Source organism: Crassostrea angulata, chromosome 7, assembly GCF_025612915.1.
Source record: "Crassostrea angulata isolate pt1a10 chromosome 7, ASM2561291v2, whole genome shotgun sequence".
Lineage (NCBI taxonomy): Eukaryota > Metazoa > Mollusca > Bivalvia > Ostreida > Ostreidae > Magallana > Magallana angulata.
Genome location: NC_069117.1, coordinates 18,893,812 through 18,912,871, shown reverse-complemented (window position 1 = coordinate 18,912,871; position 19,060 = coordinate 18,893,812). Strand labels below are relative to the sequence as shown.

At 32.0% G+C, this 19,060-nt stretch overlaps 1 long non-coding RNA gene across 1 annotated transcript in view; it reads right to left on the bottom strand.

Moving 5' to 3' along the window:
- Positions 1–16,436, bottom strand: part of LOC128192036 (uncharacterized) — an 88,207-nt gene extending 71,771 nt beyond the window's left edge. The window contains exon 1 of the long non-coding RNA XR_008244498.1: positions 14,983–16,436. This is a non-coding gene — a long non-coding RNA (uncharacterized LOC128192036). The remainder of the gene's footprint in view (positions 1–14,982) is intronic.
- Positions 16,437–19,060: the final 2,624 nt, after the last annotated feature.

The window sequence follows — 19,060 nt, the reverse complement described above, 5'->3', positions numbered from 1 at the left end:
TTATGTTTTGTATACAGATCGCCTACAGATATACGTTACCGAATGATCAAATGAAGTGATTTCATTACTGGAATTGTGAAGTGCATTGAGTCAGATAATTCTAGTTTGTTCATCTAACATTTAAGTTTTTCTATTCGAAGAAACGTTCTCATCCCCCTTCTTCATGTTAATATCCAAACAATTTGATTGACGTTGGTTCATTAAATGATGTAAGTGTGATGATCTTGATTGTTGTTCGAGTTCATACGTCAATAAGAAAAATCCATATCGTTGATGTAGAATATTTTTATACTACAACTTGTATAGAATGAAGGGTTTATTAAGAATCAAAGTATAAGTGACGATCAACAGTAAAAAAAATAAATACATTTTTTTATTTATTTATGTGAACAGGTTTTGCATTTATTTACCAAACACTCTACAAGGTTGAGTTTTAAAATATATGTAAAAAGCATTTATTTACATAAAGTAATATAAACGTTACTTTGATCAAGATTGCTTAGAAATATCTGTCATAAGGCCTGAAATTAAAAAAAATACAGTAAAACACGGTTACAGCGAACACGCTTATAATGAATTTACGCTTACAGCGAAGTGAATTTCATTCCCCAAGTCTCTATTTCATGTTGTAAACGCTTATAACGAAGTTAAATTGGCCGTCCCTGGCCTTGTTATAAGCGTGTTTACTTTATATTGATAAATGCGACTAGTCTAATTATGATAAATATTTACAACCTTCTTTATCTTTAAGATAAAAAAGCTACATCAAAACACGTAAAAGTTCTTCCTCATTTTATTCTTTCTTAAAATGTTACAATGTGCCTTACTACTAACGCTTTAAATGCAAATAATTTGCATATCACGATGCAAAAAAGTGAATGGAAAAAGATTTTGATAAAATATTACATGTATATACATATTTGTGTATTTTAATTGTGTGTTGGTGAGGAGGGATTTTATCACTTATTAAATAAATATGGTACAAAATGATTATTCTATTTATTATACCCGCACTTTCTAAAGAAAGTTCGGGTATATTGTTGTTACCCTGTTCCGTCCGTTCGTCTGTCCGTCCGTCTGTCCGTCCGTCAGTCTGTCACGTTTTACTTTTTTAAACTGCTCTTACATCTTATAAACCAGCAATTTTTTTTTTTATTAAGGGGATCAGTGGGCAACAAAAAATGACGTTTTTTTGCAAAAAAATAATGGTTCCCAGAACTCCTCTTACAACTTTTGGAGTAGCTACGTCATCTCTTGGGATACAATTGGGGCTGTCCTATAGATGTGCAATAACGTTTTATAAATTTAAATTTTATCCAGGGAGTCAAATAGAAGCAGAAAATTGACGTTTATCACTAAAAAAAACCCATAGATCCAAGGACTCCTCTTATGATTTAATGGATAGACACATCATATCTGGGGATATGATAGGGACTGTTCTATAGATGTGCAGTATATGGTTTTAAAAATTTTAATTTTATCCAGGGAGTCAAAAAATAGCAGAAAATTTACGTTTATCACTTCAAAAAAAACATAGATCCTAGAACTCCTTTTATGATTTAATGGATAGACACATCATATCTTGGGATATGATAAGAACTGTTCCATAGATGTGCATTACGGTTTTGAAAAATTGAATTTAACCCTGAGGCCCATTACCTAAATACCTTTTGATGCCCTTTAAGGATCAAGAATATATATGGTTAAGGGGTGGGGATCTCAACCGTTTTCGAGATATTCGTGCACTTCCTGTTCGAGGGGGTCATGACCACCCCCGGGGCCCATGACCTACATACCGTTTGATGCCCCTTGACACAAGAAACAAGAAATATGGTTTAAGGGTGGGGATCTCAACTGTTTTGAAGATTTTAAGGGACTTGCTGTTTGAGGGGGTCAGGACCCCCCACAGTGCCCATGACCTACATAACATTTGATGCCCCTTGACATCATAAACATGAATATATATGGTTTAGGGGTCATGATTATAACAATTTCTGGGATATATGGTAATTTCAAATTCCTGGGGGGGGGGGGGGAGTGACCCCAGGGGTCAGATCTAATAAACCCTCTATATTGCCAGTAACAGACAATATATGATTATGAAAACCCTATATTATTATCTTTGTCCGTTTTCAAGTTACCATTTACAATAGAGTCTACAATTCTTCCTACAAGGTTCAATGTTAGACCCCCCCCCCCCCCCCCCCGAAAAGTGGTTGTCTAACCCAAAATAAGCTAGAGTTTTGTACAATTCTGTTCAGCCATCTCTGAGAAACAAGTTCAGAGCGGGAAAGAAGAAAAAGAAGAGGACGAAAAATAATATAACATGTATTATGAACCGTACAAAAACAATAAGTCTCCAAATTTCATTTGGGAGACTTAATAATAAAGATTAAATAGAGATAGGATCATCAAACATCAATAATTTAAATTGACAATTTCTGATTCTAAGGGGGTCAGGATGACCCCTTAGGGTCATGACTTACATGCCATAATGATCTGATGCGCCATGACCTAAGGAGGAATAATATCTTTGGATTAAGGTGGGGATCTCAATGGTTTTTATGATATTTGATAATTTCAGGAAGAGCACTTGGGATCATGACCTACATACCATCTTAAATGCCTTGAACAAAGAAACAATAATATAATATGTACATGATACATGATTCAATTTAAGAACCCAGATATAGATCAATCATCTATGTTTTGTAATACTTCCTATGTATATATACATGTATTAGTTTGTGTTTTGTTCTATACTATTCATGTTCATGACTTTAGTTTGGCTAAGTCTTATTTCAAATTACATTAAAAATTGTCAAATATATGACTTAGAACCCCCACTCCCATACAAACTCAAATATAAACTGTTCTCCCCCCCCCCCCTTAATTGTCGAATGATCTATTAAAATCAAAATATAATTTGGGTGTCTAAAAACTTTTATAAACTGGGAAAAAATATTATTCTTAAAAAAAATTACATTACACCTTGCATATTTGACAAATGATCTATTGAGATATGATCAGAGGTCATATTTCTACCTTGGGATCAATAACTAGTATTCATTGACAAGTTAAAATTGATAAAAATAAATGATTCAAATTATAAATGTTTATACTCCACATTCACCCCCCCAAATCTAACCAGGTTCTAAAGATTCAGTCTTCTTAATACATTCTTATATGTGTACAGTAGCAAATTTAAAATCATTTCTTGATTGCTTTTTCTCTCCTGATCGATGCACTTTAACATTTTGGAAATTGCTTAATTCAATTTTTAAGATTTATAAACAAAATGTTATATGCGTGTGTATTCGCCTATTTGGGGCAATTGTAAAGTCTCCTAAACAAAGCAGTGACATCATTAGGCTAGGAATTACCCACATGGATCAAAAACTACTGTAACATATGAATAAGATAAAATACTTTATTATTTCTAGTTTTAGAATGTCATGGTGTCTCCAAGGGGGGATAATCTATATACAATTTTACGCACAATGACACAAAGAGCAAGAATAAATTATATGGTTTAGGGATGAGGATCTAAGATCTCAGAAGTTAACAAAATATATAATATACAGTGTATCATCATTTCCTATTTCATAAAGGGGGGGGGGGGGGTGGGTTAAAGACAACACCTGGGGGTCATTAATGTACTTTACACCATTTGATGCATCATAATGACATTAGAAGATATTTTGTATTTTCTTGTTTCGTGAGGTCGGATCGAACAGTCCCATAAGGTCATGACCTACATTGTATTTGATGCATTATAATACATTAAGAAAGAAATACTCCTTCCTATTTATTATAACTCATGTAAAAATGACAAGTGTCTACACTTACATGTAATACACAAATTTAATAAGAAATTGCTTATACAGGGTCAATATGGGGTCAACTCAATAGTGGAAGTCTGACAAATGAAAAAAATAACTTTTGCAACTAAAGTGACTGAAACTTTACAAATGCAATAGGATAGGTAACAATGATAAGCTTATTTAAATATTAAAAGATGATGATACAGTATGCTGTCAAAGGGAGATCACATTTAGAAAGTGAAAGTAGAACTTATGTATGCTGGCATCTGATTATATTGTGCTATACTGCTACTACATGTATTATGCTTACCTATATTGGTCAACATCATAATGATAATCCAATTAAAACACAATAATGAATTCCTTTAGCTGATCTTAACGAATCCTTTTCTGCATATGGAAAACACAGACATGTATGTATACACGTGAACCCATCTAATCGAAGAGCTGGGTAAAACTAGTGCCCGCTAATGAGACTTGCAGACCTGTGTTGTGTACGTAACTTCAAAGATCAGTTATTTGTAACACGCATGTATATTTATGACCGATTCTTCAAATCCACTTACACTATTTTATTAGGTAAATAACAGCTTTAAGGCGGTACAGGACACCTGCATATTGTGATGTTTACTTCCTATTGAGATAATGAAACAATAAAGTATATTAAATATTAATTAAATATTTACCCCCTAAATAATGTTACCTAACATTGAAGCGCAATGGGTTAGAGCGTTTACATGTCTGTAAGAGCATTGGGATCCAAAGGGGTATTTTTGGTAATTTTACAATTGATATAAATGAATAAATGATCATTAATAAAATGACGAGTGTTCTTGATTAAACTAAATGTGTCCCTGTTCTAATTTTTAACCAGTACAAGAAATTATTTTTATATCCATAGTAAACATTTTAGTATTTTCGATTTGTAATTTTTGTACGAAAATACAAATAAAAAAATAAACAAACAATACTGTGAGCGAGCGTGAGTCAACGTACTTGATAAGTACATTGAAAACTACGGACATGGTCTTTAATTAAAATGTGAATTTATTAATTATATCCTCATGTATGATCATCTTACTTTTTTTTTTACTAACAACGTGTATATAATAATGATTTAGATTGCTAATTGTTGATTGTGTCTTTGATTTTATTTAAAAAAAGAAATTTTTATCAAAAGGTTTTGAAATTCCAAAAGTTGTACAAGGTGTGGTGTTCAAATGCATCTATATTTTGTATACAGATCGCCTACAGATATACGCTTCCGAATGATCAAATGAAGTGGTTTCATTACTGGAATTGTGAAATGCATTGAGTCAGATAATTCTAGTTCATTCATCTAACATTAAAGTTTTTTCTATTCGAAGAAACGTTCTCAACCACTTCTTCCTATTAATATCCAAACAATTTGATTGACGAGCTTTTGAAATCCGGTACAAATTGTGTAATAAGGACGTGCAATATAAATAAATACGATTATTTCCCTTTTATCTCTTACTACAGCCATATTAGTTGTCGATTTCTATTGTTCTGCTCATTGCTACACACCCCCTCTATAAGGCCGAGAGCACTCTTTATGCTTCACCGCATTCAGGAATTTCATACACCCGAACACGTTACCTTGGACGAAGAGACTTGTAAAAACGCGTTTTGAACAAAAATAATATGACAACCACTGCACTGGCAAGATATATCAAATAAACGACGAAACCAGACAGGCCGAAATCCAGGCGCAGATACTTCGAAAATTCCTCGATAATTGTAGACCGTTTTTCTGTGTATTACATCGCACATGCGCAAACCACACACTGTGGCAGATCGAGCAATGTCAATTATCGCATGGATTTTAGAAACTGGGCGTTTTTATAGGAACGGATGTAAACGTTGTTACTTTCTTGGATTTACTATAATTTAGCTACTGTGTTGGATGTAGTGTCGCCGGGGTTTTCAAGAAGATGCAGGCGTTATGCACTCCGTATGAACGACACACGTGTTCGATATGCATGCCAAGTAAGGCATAACTGTCTGCAAAATAATACGGATACCTTGGACATCCTTTCAAAGAATAAATAAATACTGTATTTCATTGACTGTTGTTTTCTTTATTCTCTATTACTACATTTTACTACAATGTGTAGTTCAAGCATTTAGAAGTCTGTGCAACGTGCATGCCTCGATCGGAAAGCAACCGACCGTAACTTTCTCAACCGGTATATATACCCCAGTGGCAGTAGAGGAGCGATCGAAATGGTGACCAAATGCTTTTATGAATTCATGTCAGCTTTAAGGATCAAATTATAAGTGACGATCAACAGTGAAAAAAAATAAATACAGTTTTATATTTATTCATGTGAAAAGTTTTTGCATTAATTTACCAAACACTCTACAAGGTTGAGTTTTAAAATGTATGTAAAAACATTTATTTACATAAAGGAATATAAATGTTACTTTGATCAAGATTGCTTAGAAATATCTGTCATAAGGCCTGAAATTAAAAAATATATATTGATAAATGCGACTATCTAATTATGATAAATATTTACAACATTCTGTATCTTTAAGATAAAAAAGCTACATCAAAACACGTAATAGTTCTTCCTCATTTTATTCCTTCTTAAAATGTTACAATGTGCCATTACTACTAACGCTTTAAATGCAAATAATTTGCATATCACAATGCAAAAAAGTGAATGGAAAAAATCGCAATTAAGGATTAGAAACTGCACCCACCTATATCTATCCCAATACATAATTCTATATAAAGATATATATATAGCTCATTGTTTATATTAGGGTAAACTGATTTAATAGATACTTACGCATATAGGTTAGGGTTAAAGCATGTAAAAAGAGCGATGAAATCATTTTGATATCTGTACAGCAAAATCTATGATGAGAAAATTTTCTAAATTTTAAATTTTGTGATATATAAACAAGTACACAGTATACATATTTGCGTTTCTCTCCGCTTGTAAAATCGTCTGTGAGTATATCAATAAGCAATAAGTTGATGAGTATATACATCAAACAAGTACAAAATCTAGCAGATCTATCTGAAGAAAATATTATTCATGACATTATGATAATCTATGCCACAGAGGACACAAAAGATGTTTTGGAATTCAAAGAACACCTCGTAACCAATATACTAGAATCAAAAGATAAAACAAACATTTCAGTTGTCTTATTTGACACGACAATGATGGAGACCTTTAGAAAAGTTCTAGCAAAGTCCAGGTTTGCCTTTCTATTCCTTACCAGGTCCTTTTGTGAAGAGTCCTGGCCTAGACTGTCTCAAGAGAGTGTTGTAAGAAATGTGTTATACGGGGACGACAGCGGGTGTATGATTGTAACTATCTTTACCGTGAATAGAAGTGAGTCAACATTCAAGATTCCTTTGGGTCTTAACGTCTTGAAAGGACTCCGATACTGTGATACAGACCAATTTTATAAATCTTCCGTTATAAAACTTCTGTCTCAATAACGTTTTGACAAATTTCAGAGAAGTTGATTTTGTTTGTTGAATGATTTTGTGGAACATTTTTGTATACTTTATCTACTTATCAGACTGTTTATATTTGTCAAAATTACTTATTCAATAAAACTGAATATTAATGAATGTTGCTAGTGAGTGTGCCTATTTAATATCAAAAACTAAGAACATGGTCAATACTTGTGATTTTGTTCACCATTTCACTTTCTATTCACAATTAATCATCTGCCTTTTCATTTACTAACAATGCGTATACAATGAAATGTACTATAATTGCTGCCTTAGTATTCAAATAAAGTTTTGAATTACTATTAAAGGTTCTTAAAATTTCAAAAATTATATGAAGTGTGAACTTCAATTAGTTCCCGAATGATCCAATGTAGTGGTTTTAGTTCAGAGATAGTAAAGTGCATTGAGTGCTCGGTTAATGTTAGTTTACTCATCTAACATTTGAGTTTTCCTATGCCAAGAAACTCTCTCATTTTTCCTTGTTTCTTGTTAATATCCAAATAATTTAATTGCCGAACATTTGATATCAATTAAACACTGCGAAGTATGATGTATGAGTGTCAATCATTATTTTTTAATTAAATTTTTGGAAGAAATGATTTCAAATCTCAATGAAAATATCAACATAATATCAGTTGATTGTAGAATATGTTGCACACAAACTGTAAGAAAAAAGAATGGTTTTATTTCAGATCCAAATGATGATCAGAAGTCAATCAAATACTAGACGAGTATGTTTTGACTTGCCGTAAAATGTTTTTGCATTCAATGTAACAAAACAGAGCTACACGGTTAAGTCTTGTAAGATATTTAAAATCATTTATCTACATTACATATTTATATTAGATATAAACGATATCGGCGTTACCTTGGTCTTGGGTGGTCAGAAATATCAGTCAAAAATTTTAAATTAAAATTATTGATGAAAGAGAATGTATCGAGTAATTTTTCAATCCATTTGTAAAATTAAAAAAAATTTTGTAAACCCGGAATGCTTCTTCATTTTTAATTGTTTTAAATGTGCCACTTCAACTATATGCAAAGCTTAAACTGCAAATATTTCGCAATCCACGGTGCAAAGAAGTAAATAGCTAAGTTTTGAAAAATGTATGTATATTTAAATTGTTTGTGTAAAGGGGGGGGGGTTCCCATTATAAGTACATGTAGATGGTTTGTTCTCGTTGTTTTTTTTAATTACTTTCCATTTGCACAGTTTAAATATCGATTTTGATACTTTCTATGATTGTCTTTTCTGATGGTTATATCTTAAATGTTGATCAATAATAAAATTTTAATTGTTCTTGGTTAAACTAAATGTTTCCCTGTTCTAATTTTTCACCAATACAGACAAGAAACTATTTTTAGATCCATAGTAAACATTGATTATTTTCGTTTTGTAATTTTTAGATGAAATTTTAAAAAATCTCTAGGAACATTGAAATGTATTCAAATAACGGAGGGATACAACCAATCCCCTGTTTCAAATCTTATATGTGTCATGCACTTAAAACATGAAAATATACTTTGAAAATAAAATCGAAACAGAATCAGAAAAAATATCAATATTTGTGCATATTGATACAAAGCAAGTAAAACATGTCGTATGTTAATTTCGAATCAAGAAAATAATTGTTATTATCGAAAGATTTTAGGCGTTTTTTGTGAAAAATTTTAAACTTAATGTATCATGAAATGAAATTACGTGGATTTCTTATACAATTAAGATCGTTGTTTATACTTGTAACAGCAAATGACGAATTGATCTCTAAACAATTGTTGCTACATGTACTGAGAGAAAAAAAATTACTAAAAAATAAATAAATTTTTACTCTTCCTAATCGCATGACAATTATTTTATTTAAAGAATCAAAAGGAAAAGTCTCATGGCTTATATAATTTGGATATAAATCATTCTAATGGACAAGGTTCTGCCGATTATCGAACAGCAATACCCTATTTTTACTCTTTGAAAAAATATATATGATAAACATTTTGCATGTTGTGCGCATTTGAACAGGGAAATCTGATAACGAAAAACTGAATGTTATATACATTTTAAATGAAAAAGTCGCATGATAATAGCGTTGAAAGATACAATAAATATAGGAACAACATTGTTATCAACAAAGAAACACCGCTCCTATAAACTACTTTAATGTGATTAAAACAATAAAGTTCATGAAAGAAGGAAGACTTTTTTCAGCTTTTTGACAGTATTCAAATCATGTTTTAATCTGATTGCAATATTAGCATCGCATTACAAATAATAAAATTAGAAGACTACTCATAGTTCATGTTGAATAGCAAAGCAATAGCAAAGCAATAGCAAAACTAGTAAAATGCCATCCCTACAGTGTCAGTGCTGTTACGACAGTCCTCAGTTATTGTAAATTGCTATTGTAAATAACAATTGTTATTGTTATTGTATATAGTCTACAAACGCAAATTCTAGGAATGAGTAACAAAAATATCACTGCATGATATACGTTTAGTTATAACTTGCATTGGGGAAGATTCAACATTCAACATAAGTGTAACTCGGTATGGGTTTGCATCATGTATTTTTCACGAGAAGATGATACATCCCTCAATATACCACGATATTACCTTACATTAAAGAAACTACGATTAGTAAAAATGAATTTACCAAACTATGTATATTCATCTTTTTACACGTGAGAAGTAGAGGTTTGATACCAATTTACCACAAATCAAATGAGAAAACTTGAAGCAATTCTATTATCTCTCTTAGAAATTCAAATTTTCTATAAATTGTCTTTTTTTTTTTATCAAATTGCTATTAAGCCAATGAGAAAGGGTAAAGCACGATTTTATAGTCAGCTATTCTCCCTCAAAATTGTATTAGATCGCTAAACTTGATAATAGATACTAGATTGACATCAGCACAATGTTATCTTTAATACCCTTCATAGATAGCAATTAACAGATACATCCGTGTGCAAATCGCTTGATCTAGGAAAAATACTGAATATTTTTGCACCTCACAACAAAAGAGGATTTTCAAATTTAAGTTATTTACAAGATATAAAGAAATTTTTACTGATTTTAAACAGTAACTCTTAAAAGTATATCAAGTATATATTATTTTAGTTCACTTAAACCATAGGTTAATTTAAATTTTCAAATATATTAGACAACTAAACATAAATTAAAGCTTTGATCTAGAGAGTCGATCATAAGGGAAATATCTTCAAGAAATATATAAGCTACCTTACGATGAATTTTGCAATTAATAATTAAAAGAATTCGATATAATTTGATTTTCAGCTCGTAGGAAGGGGAAATGCATATATTATATGATTGGTATTTGTTATTTAATAGCAACTACATTTCATACTCTTAAGATGTTAAGTATCTGATTTGGGTAAAAATTATCAAAGATTTTAAAATATGCCATTTAAATAATGCAAATATAAACCTACAACACTTTGAAGAAAAAAACCCACACCATTCGCACAGATCTCTCTATAAAAACAAATTAACATGCACTTTAATAACATGATTAGATGTTAGTTCTAAAACAACGTAAGAAATACTGCATGCATGAAGCATATCCACACGACACATAATGAAATATCCACACGACGATGAGTGGAAACGTATCGCAATGGGTCACCTGGTAGGCAGATGTGAATAAAATGTGTGTGAGAAGGAGATAAAAAGAAAAAAAGAGACTGATTTAACGAAGCATCGGGTTTTTCCCACTATCCATATTTTTTTAAACAAGAAAATCTCCTTCCGTGAGGACTAGCAAGGCCTTTTAAAAAAAAACAAACAAAAATTGTGGGCAGAAAGATATAATTAAAATGAAAACAAATTGATTTCTTTTCTTATGATAAACAAAATCTTTATCCTCATTTCGAAGAAGGAACTATAGTTAAGTTTGAAAATTGAACTAAACATCTAATCTTTTGAATTACACTGTTTTTTCGCTATATTATAAAAATGTCATTAGATAAATATGTTCATTGATATAGTTATACCCGCACTTTCTAAAGAAAGTTCGGGTATATTGTTGTTACCCTGTTCCGTCCGTCCGTCCGTCTGTCCGTCCGTCCGTCCGTCCGTCCGTCCGTCTGTCACGTTTTACTTTCTCAAACTGCTCTTACATCTTATAAACCAGCAAACTGAACTCTTGGAGTTTGATTTGGGGTATCATGTTGTTTTGTAAAAAGGTTTCAAAAATTCTCTGTCAGTCCTGGGGGTCAAATAATTGGTAAAAAATGACGTTTTTTCACAAAAAACCTTCTTCCTCGAACTCCTCCTACATTTTCAAAAGTAGACAAATCATCTTTTGGAATATGTTTTAGGGTATGCTATAGATGCGCAATAAGGTTTCGGAATTTTCAATTTTGTCCTGGGGGTCATTTAATGGCTAAAAAATGACGTTTTTTTACAAAAAAACTGGTTTAAAAAACGTCATTTTTTTTAAGCAGTAGCCAAATGATCTTCTAGAATATGATTGGGGGTGTCATATTGAGGCATGATCAGGTTCCAGAATTTTTTTTTTAATTAAGGGGATCAGTGGGCAACAAAAAATGACGTTTTTTGGCAAAAAAAATATGGTTCCCAGAACTCCTCTTACAACTTTTGGAGTAGCTACGTCATCTCTTGGGATATAATTGGGGCTGTCCTATAAATGTGCAATAAGGTTTTAAAAATTTAAATTTCATCCTGGGAGTCAAATAGTAGCAGAAAATTGACGTTTATCACTAAAAAAACAAACATTGATCCAAGAGCTCCTCTTATGATTTAATGGATAGACAATCATATCTTGGGATATGATAGGGACTGTTCTATAGATGTGCAGTAAGGTTTTCAAAATTTAAATTTCATCCAGGGAGTCAAAATGTAGCAGAATATTGACGTTTATCACTTTAAAAAAAACATAGATCCTAGAACTCCTTTTATGATTTAATGGATAGACACATCATATCTTGGGATATGAAAGGAACTGTTCCATAGATGTGCATTACGGTTTTGAAAAATTTTTAACCCTGAGGCCCATTACCTACCGGTACATACCTTTTGATGCCCTTTAAGGATCAAGAATATATATGGTTAAGGGGTGGGGATCTCAACCGTTTTCGAGATATTCGTGCACTTCCTGTTCAAGGGGGGTCATGACCACCCCCGGGGCCCATGACCTACATACCGTTTGATGCCCCTTGACACAAGGAACAAGAATATATATGGTTTAAGGGTGGGGATTTCAACTGTTTTGAAGATATTAAGGGACTTGCTGTTTGAGGGCATCAGGACCACCCACAGGGCCCATGACCTACATAACATTTGATGCCCCTTGACATCTGAAACATGAATATATATGGTTTAGGGGTCATGATTATAACAGTTTCTGAGATATATGGTAATTTCAAATTCCTGGGGGGTGGGGATGACCCCAGGGGTCAGATCTAATAAACCCTATATATTGCCAGTAACAGCCAATATATGATTATGAAAACCCTTTATTATTATCTTTGTCCGTTTTCAAGTTACCATTTACAATAGAGTCTATGATTCTTCCTACAAGGTTCAATGTTAGACCCCACACCCTTTTGACACCCCCCCCCTCCCCCGAAAAGTGGTTGTCTAACCCATAATGAGAAAAATCAAACCAGGGTGCACAACTAGATTTGCAGGCCTATCATATCCTAGAGTTTTGTACAATTATGTTCAGCCATCTCTGAGAAACAAGTTCAGAGTGGGAAAGAAGAAAAAGAAGATGAAGAATATATACCGGTACATGTATTAAGAACCGTACAAAAACAATAAGTCTCCAAACTTCATTCAGGAGACTTAATAATTAATAAAGATTAAATAGAGATAGGATCATCAAACATCAATAATTTAAAGATAATTGACAATTTCTGATTCTAAGGGGGTCAGGATGACCCCTTAGGGTCATGACTTACATGCCATAATGATCTGATGCGCCTGCATGACCTAAGGAGGAATAATATCTTTGGATTAAGGTGGGGATCTCAATGGTTTTTATGATATTTGATAATTTCAGGAAGAGCACTTGGGATCATGACCTACATACCATCTTAAATGCCTTGAACAAAGAAACAATAATATAATATGTACATGATATATGATTCAATATAAGAACCAAGATATAGATCAATCATCTGTTTTGTAATACTTCCTATGTATATATACATGTACATGTATTAGTTTGTGTTTTGTTCTATACTATTCATGTTCATGACTGTAGTATGGCTTAGTCTTATTTTAAATTACATTAAAAAATTGTCAAATATATGACTTGGAACCCCCACTCCCAAACAAACTCAAATGTAAACTGTTCTCTCTCTCTCTCTCCCCCCCCCTTCCTTGTCGAAAAATCTATTAAAATCAAAATATAATTTGGGTGTCTAAAAACTTTTATAAACTGGTAAAAAATGTTATTCTTAAAAAAAATTACATTACACCTTGCATAATTGACAAATGATCTATTGAGATACGATCAGAGGTCATATTTCTACCTTGGGATCAATAAGTAGTATTCATTGACAAGTTAAAATTAATTAATAACAATAAATGATTCAAATTATAAATGTTTATACTCCACATTCATCCCCCCCCAATCTAACCTGCTTATAAAGATTCAGTCTTCTTAATACATTCTTACATGTGTACAGTAGCAAATTTAAATCATTTCTTGATTGCTTTTTCTCTCGTGATTCACATTAACATTTTGGAAATTGCTTAATTCAATTTTTAAGATTTATAAACAAAATGTTATATGCATCACTTCCATGTGTATTCACCTATTTGGGGCAATTGTAAAGTCTCCTAAACAAAGCAGTGACATCATTAGGCTAGGAATTACCCACATGGATCAAACACTACTGTATAACATATGAATAAGATAAAATACATTATTATTTCTAGTTCTAAAATGTCAGGGTGTTTCCAAGGGGGCATAATCTTACAATACAATTTTACGCGCAATGACACAAAGAGCAAAAATAAATTAAACGGTTTAGGGATGAGGATCTCAGATCTCAGATTAAGTTAACAAAATATACAGTACGTATCATATCATTTCCTATTTCATAAAGGCGGGGGGGATGGGGGGGGGGGTTTAAAGACAACACCTGGGGGTCATTAATGTACTTTACACCAGTTGATGCATCATAATGACTTTAGAAGATATTTTGTATTTTCCTGTTTCGTGGGGTCAGAGCAGTCCCATAAGGTCATGACCTACATTGTATTTGATGCATTATAATACATTAAGAAAGAAATACTCCTTCCTTCCTATTATTACTCATATAAAAAATATAAGTGTCTACACTTACTTACATATGTAATACACAAATTTAATAAGAAATTGTTTATACAGGGTCAATATGGGGTCAACTCAACAGTGCATGCAGTCTGACAAATGAAAAAAATAACTTTTGCAACTAAAATGACAGAAACTTTACAAATGCGATAGGATAGGTAACGATGATAAGCTTATTTAAATAATAAAAGATGATGATACAGTATGCTGTCAAAGGGAGATGACATTTAGAAAGTGAAAGTAGAACTTATATACATGTGTATGTATGCTGGCAGGAATCCCATGCTGGCATCTTATTATATTAATTGTGCTACTGCTACTACATGTATTATGCTTACCTAAATTGGTCAACATCATAATGATAATCCAATTAAAACACAATAATGAATTCCTTTAGCTGATCTTAACTACCGTAATCCTTTTCTGCATACGGAAAACACAGACATGTATGTATGGGTGTTGCTAAAACGCGGAACGGAAAACGGAACGGAATGGAAAATATCATCACGTTTATCGCTTAAAAAGGGTATAGACTGGCCAGAAACGATTTACTTTGTATCTTTTATTTATATCTAATGAATGATTATCAACATGTTGCTATCTTATTAATATTCATATGAATGTCTATCAATCATAGCATTGTATTCATTCGGCTTTAGTTGAGTACGAATCGGAAAAATCAAATGTATACGAATTGTGAAACATTAACATGATTAAACGAGCAAATTAGCTATAACTTTTTACTTATTTCTCTTATATGGTATTGCTGGCATATTAGCGTAACGTACGCAGTCAGTGAAAGCGTTTTATGCGTGTTTTGAGTATTTTTATATTATTTTCAAATATGATGTACATGTATATACTTACATCAAAATTGAATTTTCGGTGTTCTAGACGATCTTTTATCATACAGACGATACAGTATCATTGAGATGGAAGAAAAAAACTGTAGGACTGACGACATTAAAAAATTAAAATACAGTAAACATTAAAATACCCGGTAATTTGTGAAACTAGTATTTTTAGCAATGCAATTTTGTTTACGTTTGCATTACAAAGCATGCAGTTGTTTATTCCAGCAGCTATATACATATGATCCGAATAGAGAGCTCTAGACGTTGCCTGGTTTGATTTTCCGATTATATATTGGGACTATAGTCTGTCGATCCCAAAATATTCATGCAGCACATTTGGACGATTTATAATGGAAAATGTTGACATCTTTTCTCCATTTGGAAGTCACTCAGAAGACCTTGCACAATTTTTCAACACTATCATCCGGGTCTGTTAAAATGCAAAACCCCGTAGACTTCTTTATTTTTAGCCGTGTATTTATACCAGCTGATAAGCTAGAGAGGACGTTTTAAAGAAAGAATAATGAGAATGTTTAATGCTTCTAAAAGAGAATCGCTTGAACCCTGAGGTATATATAAATATACAGCAAAAAGTGAATCGAGGATATTTTGGGACAGAATATAGTGGTCAATGCATGTACTGTTAATTTTGAGGAAATAAATATTCTTGAATAAATAATCTAATATTGCTAATCTTTCAAAAAAAATTAAAAAGGTACATAAAGTATATCGTTTTAGCATACTTAACAAATCTATGAGGTAAATAACATTAGATAAGATTTTCCGTTTTCCTTCCGTTCCGTTTTCCGTTCCGCGTTTTAGCAACACCCATGTATGTATACACGTGAACCCATCTAATAAAAGAGCTGGGTAAAACTAGTACCCGCTAATGAGACATGCAAACCTGTGTTGTGTACGTAACTTCAGACAAAGATCAGTCATTTGTAACATGCATGTATTTTATGACCTATTCTTCAAATCCACTTGCACTATTTTATTATAGGCAAATAACAGCTTTAAGGTGGTGCAGGACACCTGCATATTGTGATGCACATGTATACTTCCTATTGAGATAAACAATAAAGTATGTTGAATATTGATTAAATATTTACCCCCCAAATAATGTTACCTAACATTGAAGCGCAATGGGTTAGAGCGTTTACATGTCTGTAAGAGCATTGGGGTCCAAGGTGTATTTTTGGTAATTTACGAATTTTCATGGGGAGGGGGGGTCTGGACCCCTCACTCCCACCCCTTCTCTAAATCTGTGCACACGATGATGTTCATGTAGGCACACAGAAGCAAATCTAAAACCGGCAACCGCCACGGGGAGGGGCATAATTTAATTTTTAATTTTGTTTGTAATAATTATATAGACCATTATACTTCCTATGACATAAAATGTTAAGATTATTGATTAACTGAAAATTCACTGCAAACAGTTCTACCCCAAATTGCACATAAAGTGCTGCTCATGTCACGATGTGTATTATCATATGGACAGGGATCTCATCCTTCAGTTATGAAAATTATAATTTTTAAATGTATTACCGGAGTTTGCATGTAGCCTTCATTTTTAATTAAACTGGTACAAAACAGTGTTATCTAGGGGCAAACACATGGTGCGGGTATTACTGTCTAATGACAGCATCTAGTTTTAGTTCCAGTTGTCTTAGAATAATAATCATTTATCATTGGAGCATTATCAATTAAAAAAACCTTCATAAAACAGATTTTCAACTTCTTATCAAATTTTCTAAAGTAAACTTGATTTGATGTCAAGGGCGAATTTGATTTGCTATTTAGGGATTCCAAAGTATATAGCAAAAATGTCCGTCTTTATCTAATATTCCCTATAAACTAATGAAATCAAATTGATCCTCATGGGAAGTGATTTCGCGGAAGCATTTCAGGAAGAACCCAATGGCAGGCAAAACCTATCAAATTAAATTAAACAAACCAGAGTAACTTATCTGTCTATTAGATTTTTTAAAGCATCTGATAAGAGAAAAGTATAAACAAACGATACACTGTAGCTGATTCATATTTGCCAACATATGTGGTAATCATTACCAATAGGCTGTCTACTTTGGAGATCGAACAAGTACATCGTCCATTCAGAAGTAGTTTATAATGATGTTTCGACCATTCGTGCTCAAGGGGACATACTTGATGCATTATTTAAAATAACATCTAGAAAGCAATGTTCATGAAATCAGGGAAGCATCAGAGGTAATTTCCAATGAAAATTGAATAACAATGTTCAGGAAGTCTTACTATAAAACTCTTCGTTAAACACTTTGAGAAGTGTCTGAGAAAAAAAATGATTTAAGATTATTTTTTTTTCTCAAAAATCACAATTTAACTATTCAATAATAATTATCAAAAGTTTTGAAATTCCAAAAGTTGTACAAGGGGTGGTGTTCAAAGGCATTTATGTTTTGTATACAGATCACCTACAGATATACGTTTCCGAATGATCAAATTAAGTGGTTTCATTACTGGAATTGTGAAGTGCATTGAGTCAGATAATTTTAGTTCATTCATCTAGCATTAAAGTTTTCTAATCCAAGAACCGTTCTAACTCCCCCCTTCTTTATGTTAAAATCCAAACATTTTGATTGACGAGCTTTTGAAATCCGCTACAAAATAAGGTCATGCAATATAAATAAATACGACCATTTTTGTATATTTAAGTTAAACGTCATTGGTTCATTAAATGATGTAGGTGTAATATGATCCTGATTTTTATTCAATTTTTGAAAAATTAGTTCACACATCAATAAGAAAATTCCATATCGTTGATGTAGAATACGTTGTATACAAACCTGCTGAGAATGACGGGTTTATTTAGGATCCAACTATAAGTGATGATCAACAGTAGAAAAAATGAATTCAATTTTGTATTTATTAATGTGAAAAGTTTCTGCATTTATTTACAAAAAACCACTACAAGGTTGATTTTTAAATATATGTTAAAAAGCCATTCGTTTACATAAAATAATATAAACGTTACGTTGATCACGATTGCTAAGAAATATCTGTCATAAGGCATGAAATTTAATAAAATATATCGATAAAAGTGTTATTTTCTAGTCCAATTTACAACTGTCTGTATTTTTCAGATAAAAAAGCTACATCAAAACACGTTATAGTTCTTCATTAATTTATTCTCCTTTCAAAATGTTACAATGTGCCACTACAACTAACGCTTTAAATACAAATAATTTGCATATCACGGTGCAAAAAAGTGAATGGAAAGATTTTGATACAGTATTACATGTATATACATACATGTGTTTTTAAAGTTTGTGCTAGGGAGGGGAAATTTTATTACTTATTAAATAAATATGATACCATTTTATAATTGTATTCAATTTACTTTACATTTAATTTGTATAGGTGAATATTGATTTTGACACTTTCCGTGATTGTATTTTGTAATGCTTATAAACGTATGATTTATTATGAATAAAATGACTAATGTTCTTTGGGTAAAAGGTTTCCCTTTTCTTTTTTATCAATTACAAGAAGCTATTTCTAGATCAAAAGTAAACATTCT